Source organism: Echinops telfairi, unplaced genomic scaffold, assembly GCF_000313985.2.
Source record: "Echinops telfairi isolate 266 unplaced genomic scaffold, ASM31398v2 ScPeMD7_8;HRSCAF=38, whole genome shotgun sequence".
NCBI lineage: Eukaryota > Metazoa > Chordata > Mammalia > Afrosoricida > Tenrecidae > Echinops > Echinops telfairi.
In genome coordinates this window covers 14138479-14145295 of record NW_022103905.1, presented here as the reverse complement: position 1 = coordinate 14145295, position 6817 = coordinate 14138479, and the positions used below count along the sequence as shown (strand labels likewise).

At 42.5% G+C, this 6817-nt stretch overlaps 1 protein-coding gene and 1 pseudogene across 1 annotated transcript in view; both read left to right on the top strand.

Annotated features, from left to right (window-relative positions):
- Positions 1-2915, top strand: part of LOC105978201 — a 4086-nt pseudogene extending 1171 nt beyond the window's left edge.
- The window catches only part of LOC101641641 (E3 ubiquitin-protein ligase NEDD4-like), a 43178-nt gene that overhangs the window by 19651 nt on the left and 16710 nt on the right, over positions 1-6817 (top strand). The window lies entirely within an intron of this gene.

Sequence of the window (6817 nt, the reverse complement as noted above, 5' to 3'; positions counted from 1 at the left end):
GGATTGGGATAACAGTTGTATGAGCCCCTAATAAAATGTTAAAAAATAAAATAAAATAAAATGCATGTGCATCCAAAAAAAAAAATACATTTGTCAAATCTGCGATTCCATTCTTAGAAACATTTTACAAACTCATCTGTTTGGATGGCTGACAGCACCTCCCTTGTTTGTTTGTTGTTCTTCATCTCTTCTACCTGTCAAATTGCTGTCCTTTCATGTTCCTCTTCATTCTTGGAAACAAAAAGAAAACCCACGCAGCGAGATCAGGTGAGTCAGGTGCATGAGGCACAAGAGGTATACTGTTTTTTGCCAAAAAACTGGCCCATCGAGTTGGCTGCGTGAGCAGGTGCATTGTTGTGGCAAAAGCAGTCCCCTGCCTGCCACAAATCAGGCCTTTTTCAGTCACACACTGTTATGCCATCTTTTCAGAATCTCTGGACAGGAAGGTTGATTCAACAGTCTGACCTGGTGGAATAAACTCCAAAAATATCTATCGACATTTTTGACAGATAGGGAAGTTGACAGATGTCCAGAATGAGGTTTGCTATCAATCGACATTTCGCCTTTCTGAAATGAGAAAACCACTCTATGCTTTTCCCATAGCGCTGTCCTTGTAAGCTGTGTTCAATCTCACAACAGTTTCTGCAGCATTTTTCCCAAGCAGGACATAAACTTTCACAGCTGCATGCTGTTCTCTTACATCGGCCATCACAAAAATGAGGTTCAAGCGAAACTGCTTTCCCCTCAAAATTCACTGTGACCAGAAAGAACCTTCCCAGGTGACGCCACTGGGTGCACTAACTCAGAGGGGGTTGTTCGATGCTCCTGGACTAGAGTTGATTCAGTCAAAAATATAGAAATCATTCTATTGTAGTCCGTGTTTGGAAGACTCTGTTTTAATCAAGAGAAGGCGAAGGTTGTCTTGTCATTATAAGGGGAGCCGCTGAAGATCTGGCCAGCGGCACCTACCCTAGTAGTGTTGCTAGTTTTCTAGTTTAAAGGAGGACCTCCCTACTATATTTGGTGTGGCATAAAAAGTAGCATTTTAAATCATTTTGGAAATTTTAGATTATTGAGGAAATGGTATCTAGTCAGTTAGATATGCACATGAAGAAGAATGAAGTTAAATCTCTCTTTTTTTACCAGGATAAATTCCAGATTTGATAGCATCTGGTTTTGATTGCTTCTTTGGCCCCAGTAATGCTTAAAAGAGTTTTTAAATTCCCAAGTGGTTGGGAGTTTTTTGGTTATTTATAGTTTTTAAAAATTATTTCACTTATTGTATTGCATTTTTCTCAGAAATATGTGTTTTCAATGTGTCAAAGCTTTCTGGGTATGTCTTTGTTCACTTTTCTAATTGCATTGGCTTACACATGTCAAATAATATGTAATGGTAGTAGTGATGGATATATATTTGTCTTATTCCTAATTTTAATGGGAATGTAGTTAACTTTTCTCCATTAAACATGCATAGTTTTAATATTTTTTCAATTTAAAGACGTTTCCAGCTGTTGGTTCGGGTTTTTTAAGTGCTAAAAAATAATGTTGACATTTCTAATTTCAGCCATGATGGAATAACAGGGTGTTGGCCTAACCTGATGCTGTAAGCAACTAAATTCTGGAAAATATGTGTATAGTTCATGTATACATCTATGCACTAATTGTTTTAGGCACAAGGATGACAGAGGGAAAAACAGAATAAGCTCTACAACCACGTATTTTGTGACTCAGGAGAGTGGAGGCTCAAGTTGAAGAGCTGCTCTGTTGGGTAGATATAGAGGTTAGGAATCAGAACCACAGATTTCTAGAGTGGAAGGAGCTGCCTAGAGAAGGAGTCCCGGAAATTACTAAGCTATGTGTGTGCAAGAGAAGATTCTAAAATGCTTGGCTAAGAATACCAGGGCGCTGTGAACTGAGCCGACATTCTGGAGGTTTTGCAATACAGGGAGGAGATTGTAGCGTTCCTACCAGTCAGAGAAGAGAGAGCTCACTAAGCATGCAAGACAGTCGTTGGGGGCACAAAAAGGCTACATCTTCAGAGAAGGTCTACTTTAGCCATATAAAGTCAAGGCCACTCTGTCTGTTTGTTGAACTGTGGCTTATATGTTGTTACAATGTTGAAAGCTATGCTGTCAGTATTTCAGATAACCAACAAGGTCACCCGGGGTGGACAGGTTTTAGCAGAGCTTCCAGACTAAGACCAGAAAGAAAAGTGTGGTAATCTACTTCTAAAAATTAGCCAATGGGGGAGTAGCAAACACCGGGGCAAACAACACGCCTAAGTTTTATTGTGACTACTGCGATACATAGCTCACCTGTGACTCTCCATCTGTGAGAAAGACACAGTGCAGTGGGAGGGAACACACAGTTATGAAAGACTATTATCAGAAATGCACGGAAGAGCAGGCTCAGAGCCTCATTGACAAAATGACGGCTGCATTTCAACAAGGAAAGATACCTCCTACTCTGTTCTCTGCTCCTCCTCTTCCAGCAGGGGCCATGATCCTGGCTCCCCTTAGTCTCCCGGGGTCCTCCTTGCCCTGGTATGATGCTGGCACCCCACATGGAGGGACCACCTATGATGCCAATGATGGTCCCTCCTCCTCCTGGAATGATGCCAGTGGGACCTGCTCCTGGCATGAGGCCATCCATGGGGGGCCACATGCCAATGATGCCTGGGCCCCCCCATGATGCAGCTCCCGGCCCGTCCTATGATGGTGCCCACTCGGCCAGGAATGACTTTCTCTGCCAGACAGAGAAAGGCAGAGCACAGCCTCTTTGTATCACTTTTCTCTTACTCGTACCCCTTCACCCGGAGCTCTGGTGCTGCTGCGACTCTGGTGTTTTTAACGGCACAGCGTGGAAGACTTGCTCCCCCTTTCTTTCAAAAAGGAATCCTTTTTCGAGTGGAGTAGTGGACAGAAAGCAGAACAAAACGATTTTTGTTTGTACTGTGACATTTGAAAATAAAAATAACTTTTAGTTGAAAAAAAATTAGCCAATGGAAGCCTTATGGAACAAGCGAGACTATTGTTCCATTTTGTGCTGGAAGAAGGATATCTGGTGGCGGGGAGGTTAAAGCACAACACTACTAACAGAAAGGTCGGCGGTTGAAATCCACTAGCTGCTCTATGGGAGAGAGACGCAGCAGTCTGCTTCTGTAAATGTTTATACCTTTAGAAACCTGATAGCAAAGTTCTACAGACATTAAAATGGAAAGAAGTATTGTGGACAGCTTTATATCAATAATTTTTACAAATTCGCTAAAAAAAAGAAAAATTCTTTAAAAGTAAAAATACACTAAAACCATTATGAGCAGAAATTTAAGATTTGGATGTTTGGTAATGGAATAAAATTATAATTAAACAATTTTCCAGTAATAAACTTCAGGCCAGAAGGCTTCTGTATTCAATTCTATCAAATGTTTAAATAATACCTATTTACCCAACATTTTTCATGAAATAAAAGGAAATATTCCCAGTATAACCTTGATATCAAAACTCGGCAAGGGTATTACAAGGAAAGAAATTTATATAGTAGTATCTCTGTGCACACATGCAAAAAATATTTAAATTGTTAGTATATTTAACCCACAGTGTATAGGAACAGTAATACTTAATGACCAGGTATGATATACCTCAGGAATGCATGCTTATTTTAACCTTGGTTAAATCAATTAATGTAATTCACCACCAAAACCGAGGCCCATTGCCATCAAGTGGATTCTGACTCATAGTGACTCTGTATAGGATTTCCAAGATTATAAATCTTTACTGGACCAGAAGCCTCAACTTTACCCCCCAGAGCAGCTGGTGGGTTTGAACCACTGACCCTGCGATTATTAGCCCAACGCTTACCTGATGGCTCCACCAAAGAATAAATTATATGAATGTCAGTACAAGACTCTTAGCTAAGTAATAATAGGAAGGACGTTTCTAAGCTTATAAAGAGTAACCGTGTTCCCCTAAAATCGGAAGCAAGACAAGAATGTCTGTTTCACCCATTTTTCTCAGCAATGGACTGGAAATGCTAGTTGTGTCAAAAAGAGTAAAATTAACTGACGCAAAACAAACAAGATTTGAAGGAAGAAAAATTACTCTTTTTATTCGCATATGACACAATTAATTGTGTGCCAGTAAAACAGGAATTTATGAGAAAAGCGATTGAAACAAATGACCAGTTTTAATAAGGTCACAGGGTACAGTATCAGTATACTAAACAACCAATTCTATTTCTATATCCCATCAAAGTTAACCAGGTAAACCTACACAGGTCAATGCTAATTCATTACAGCTAGGCAAAGAGTTAAACACAGTGATTTAGTATTTTCTGTACAAAGGACATTATTATGTGTGGTCCAATATTTTCCTCTTTGTCATGTATCGCATCATTTGTACATAGCACAAAATGTTTTCAGTTGGATATATTCACCAGAAAAATGTCTGTGGAGATAATATATTACAGTAATAACTGGGTGAATGGGCGTTTAGCTAAATGGCAGTTGTGGTTACAAATTGAAGGGAGTCAGTCTTTAAGAACACATGAAGTTCAAAGGAAGTTAAAGTGGCAAGCAGTTTTTGGTAGGTTAACAAACAGAATTGAAGTAAGTAGGTTAATTCTTAGGTTAACAAATTAAATGGAAGTTAGTGCTTAAGAGCAAATTAAGAGTCAAGTCCACATTTAGAGCTGCCCAGATAAGATTAAGGGAGGCAAGATGGTGGGGGAGGGGAGAAGAGTCAGACAAATAGGTGCCACACTCTGTCCATAAGCATAATACAGTCAGCATCTGTACAAGACAGCACCGCTCTGTTCCCTATATTCCCATGATGCTCTGTTCCTATCGTGTGCATAGCTATCATATTCCACATATGGACATGTTTACATGTATATATTGAGGAGACTTCAAAGAGTTCATGGAAAAAGTCCATCTTTTTTTTTAATAAATCATTTTATCAGGGGCTCTTACAAGTAATAGCAATCCATACATCAATTGTATCAAGTACATTTGTGCATATGTTGCCATCAAAACATTTTCTTTTTAATTGAGCCCTTGGTATCAGCTCCTCATTTTTTCTCCTCCCTCCCCGATTCCCCCTTCCTCACGAACCCTTGCTCCCCCTGCTGCTCTGCTGCATGCCCTCAGTGCCTCGCCCCAGAGTGATGGGGCCAGACCATGTACTATTCCCGCACTGTGTCTCCAGGGTTGTCCCCACAGTGTCATGGTTCAGTGTGGGATGCCCTATGGTCAGTGGGGCCAGCCCTACGGTCCTCCCCGTGCATTGTCTGCTCTGAGCAGGCACATCATCCTCGGGGCTTGGTGGGCCAGGATGTCCTCTCCTCCCTCTCCATCCCTTTGCATTTCTCCCATGTGCTCCAGTCTGATGTACCCTCTCCCTAAGCTGTAGCCCCAGTGCTGTCCTCTGAAGTGCATTCTTCAAAGGGGTGGGGGTGGGGTCCGCATAGTTGGGATTGGGGCCGGCCCTACAGACCTCTATTGATTCCCTGGTACTTGCCGGTATGTTGTATTCTTGTCTTGGTGCATCAGGTTGAAGCCTGGTGTCTCTCTCCCTCTCCTGTGGAGATGTAAACAATACCCTCCCCTTGAGTGGATTTGTACTCTGCTCCCCGCCACCCATGGCTTATTTTTTTTCTCTTTCTTTCCCCCTCCTATTTAATTGGCTGCCATATGTCTCCCTGGATTGGGTTTGGCCCCTGCCATAGTTGCTGGACCCCACCCAAGGTCTATTTTTGGTACTCCCTTGGGACTTCTTTGCTCTGCTCTCCTTGCTGTTCTGTTGCACACCCTTAGTGCTTTGCCTCGGTGTGGTGGGGTCAGATCATGCACAATTCCCGCACTGTATCTCCAGTGTTACCCCCCATAGGGCTATGGATCAATGAGGGATGGCATGTCTCATAGTGGGGCCGGCCATATGGTCCTCTCGGTGCATTGGCTTCTCTGAGTGGGAATATCGTCCTCAAGCTTGGTGGGCCAGGATGTGCTCCACTTTCTCTTCCTCCCGCTTCATTTGCTTCTGTGTGCTCTGATCAGACATTTCCCTCTTCCTGAGCTGGAGTTTCTGTGCTGTCCTCTGAAGTAAATTCTTCTCAGTGGGGGTAGTGGGGCAGGGAGGTGCGGCTGTCCACATAGTTAGGATTGGGGCCGGCCCCTCAGTCCACTCCACTGGTTCCCTGTTTCATGCCAGTATGTTGCATTCACATCTTGGAGTACTGGGTTGAAATCTGGTCCCTCTTTCCCTGTGAAGATATAAACAATACCCTCCCCTTGGGTTGGTTAGTATCCTGTTCCTCCGCTACGCATGACTTTTTTTTTTTTCCTTGCCCCCCCCCCCTTTTTAGTTGGCTACCATATGTATCCTTGGATTTGGGCTGGTCCCTGCCATGCTACCTGGACCTCACCCCAGGAATATTTGTATTCAGTAACTTTTTCCCTATGCCCCTTTTGCATTTTTTAAATCATTTTATTATGGGCTCATACAACTCTTATCACAATCCATACATACATCAATTGTGTAAAGCACGTTTGTACGTTCATTGCCCTCATCATTCTCAAAACATTTGCTCTCCACGTAAGCCCCTGGCATCAGCTCCTGGTTTTTCCCCCTCCCTCATGAGCCCTTGATAATTTATAAATTCTTATTTTGTCATATCTTACACTTTCCAACGTCTCCCTTCACCCACTTTTCTGTTGTTCGTCCCCCAGGGAGAAGGTTATATGTAGATCCTTGTAATAAGTTCCCCCTTTCTACCCCACGCTCCCATATTGCCACTCTCACCACTGGTCCTGAAGGGATCATCC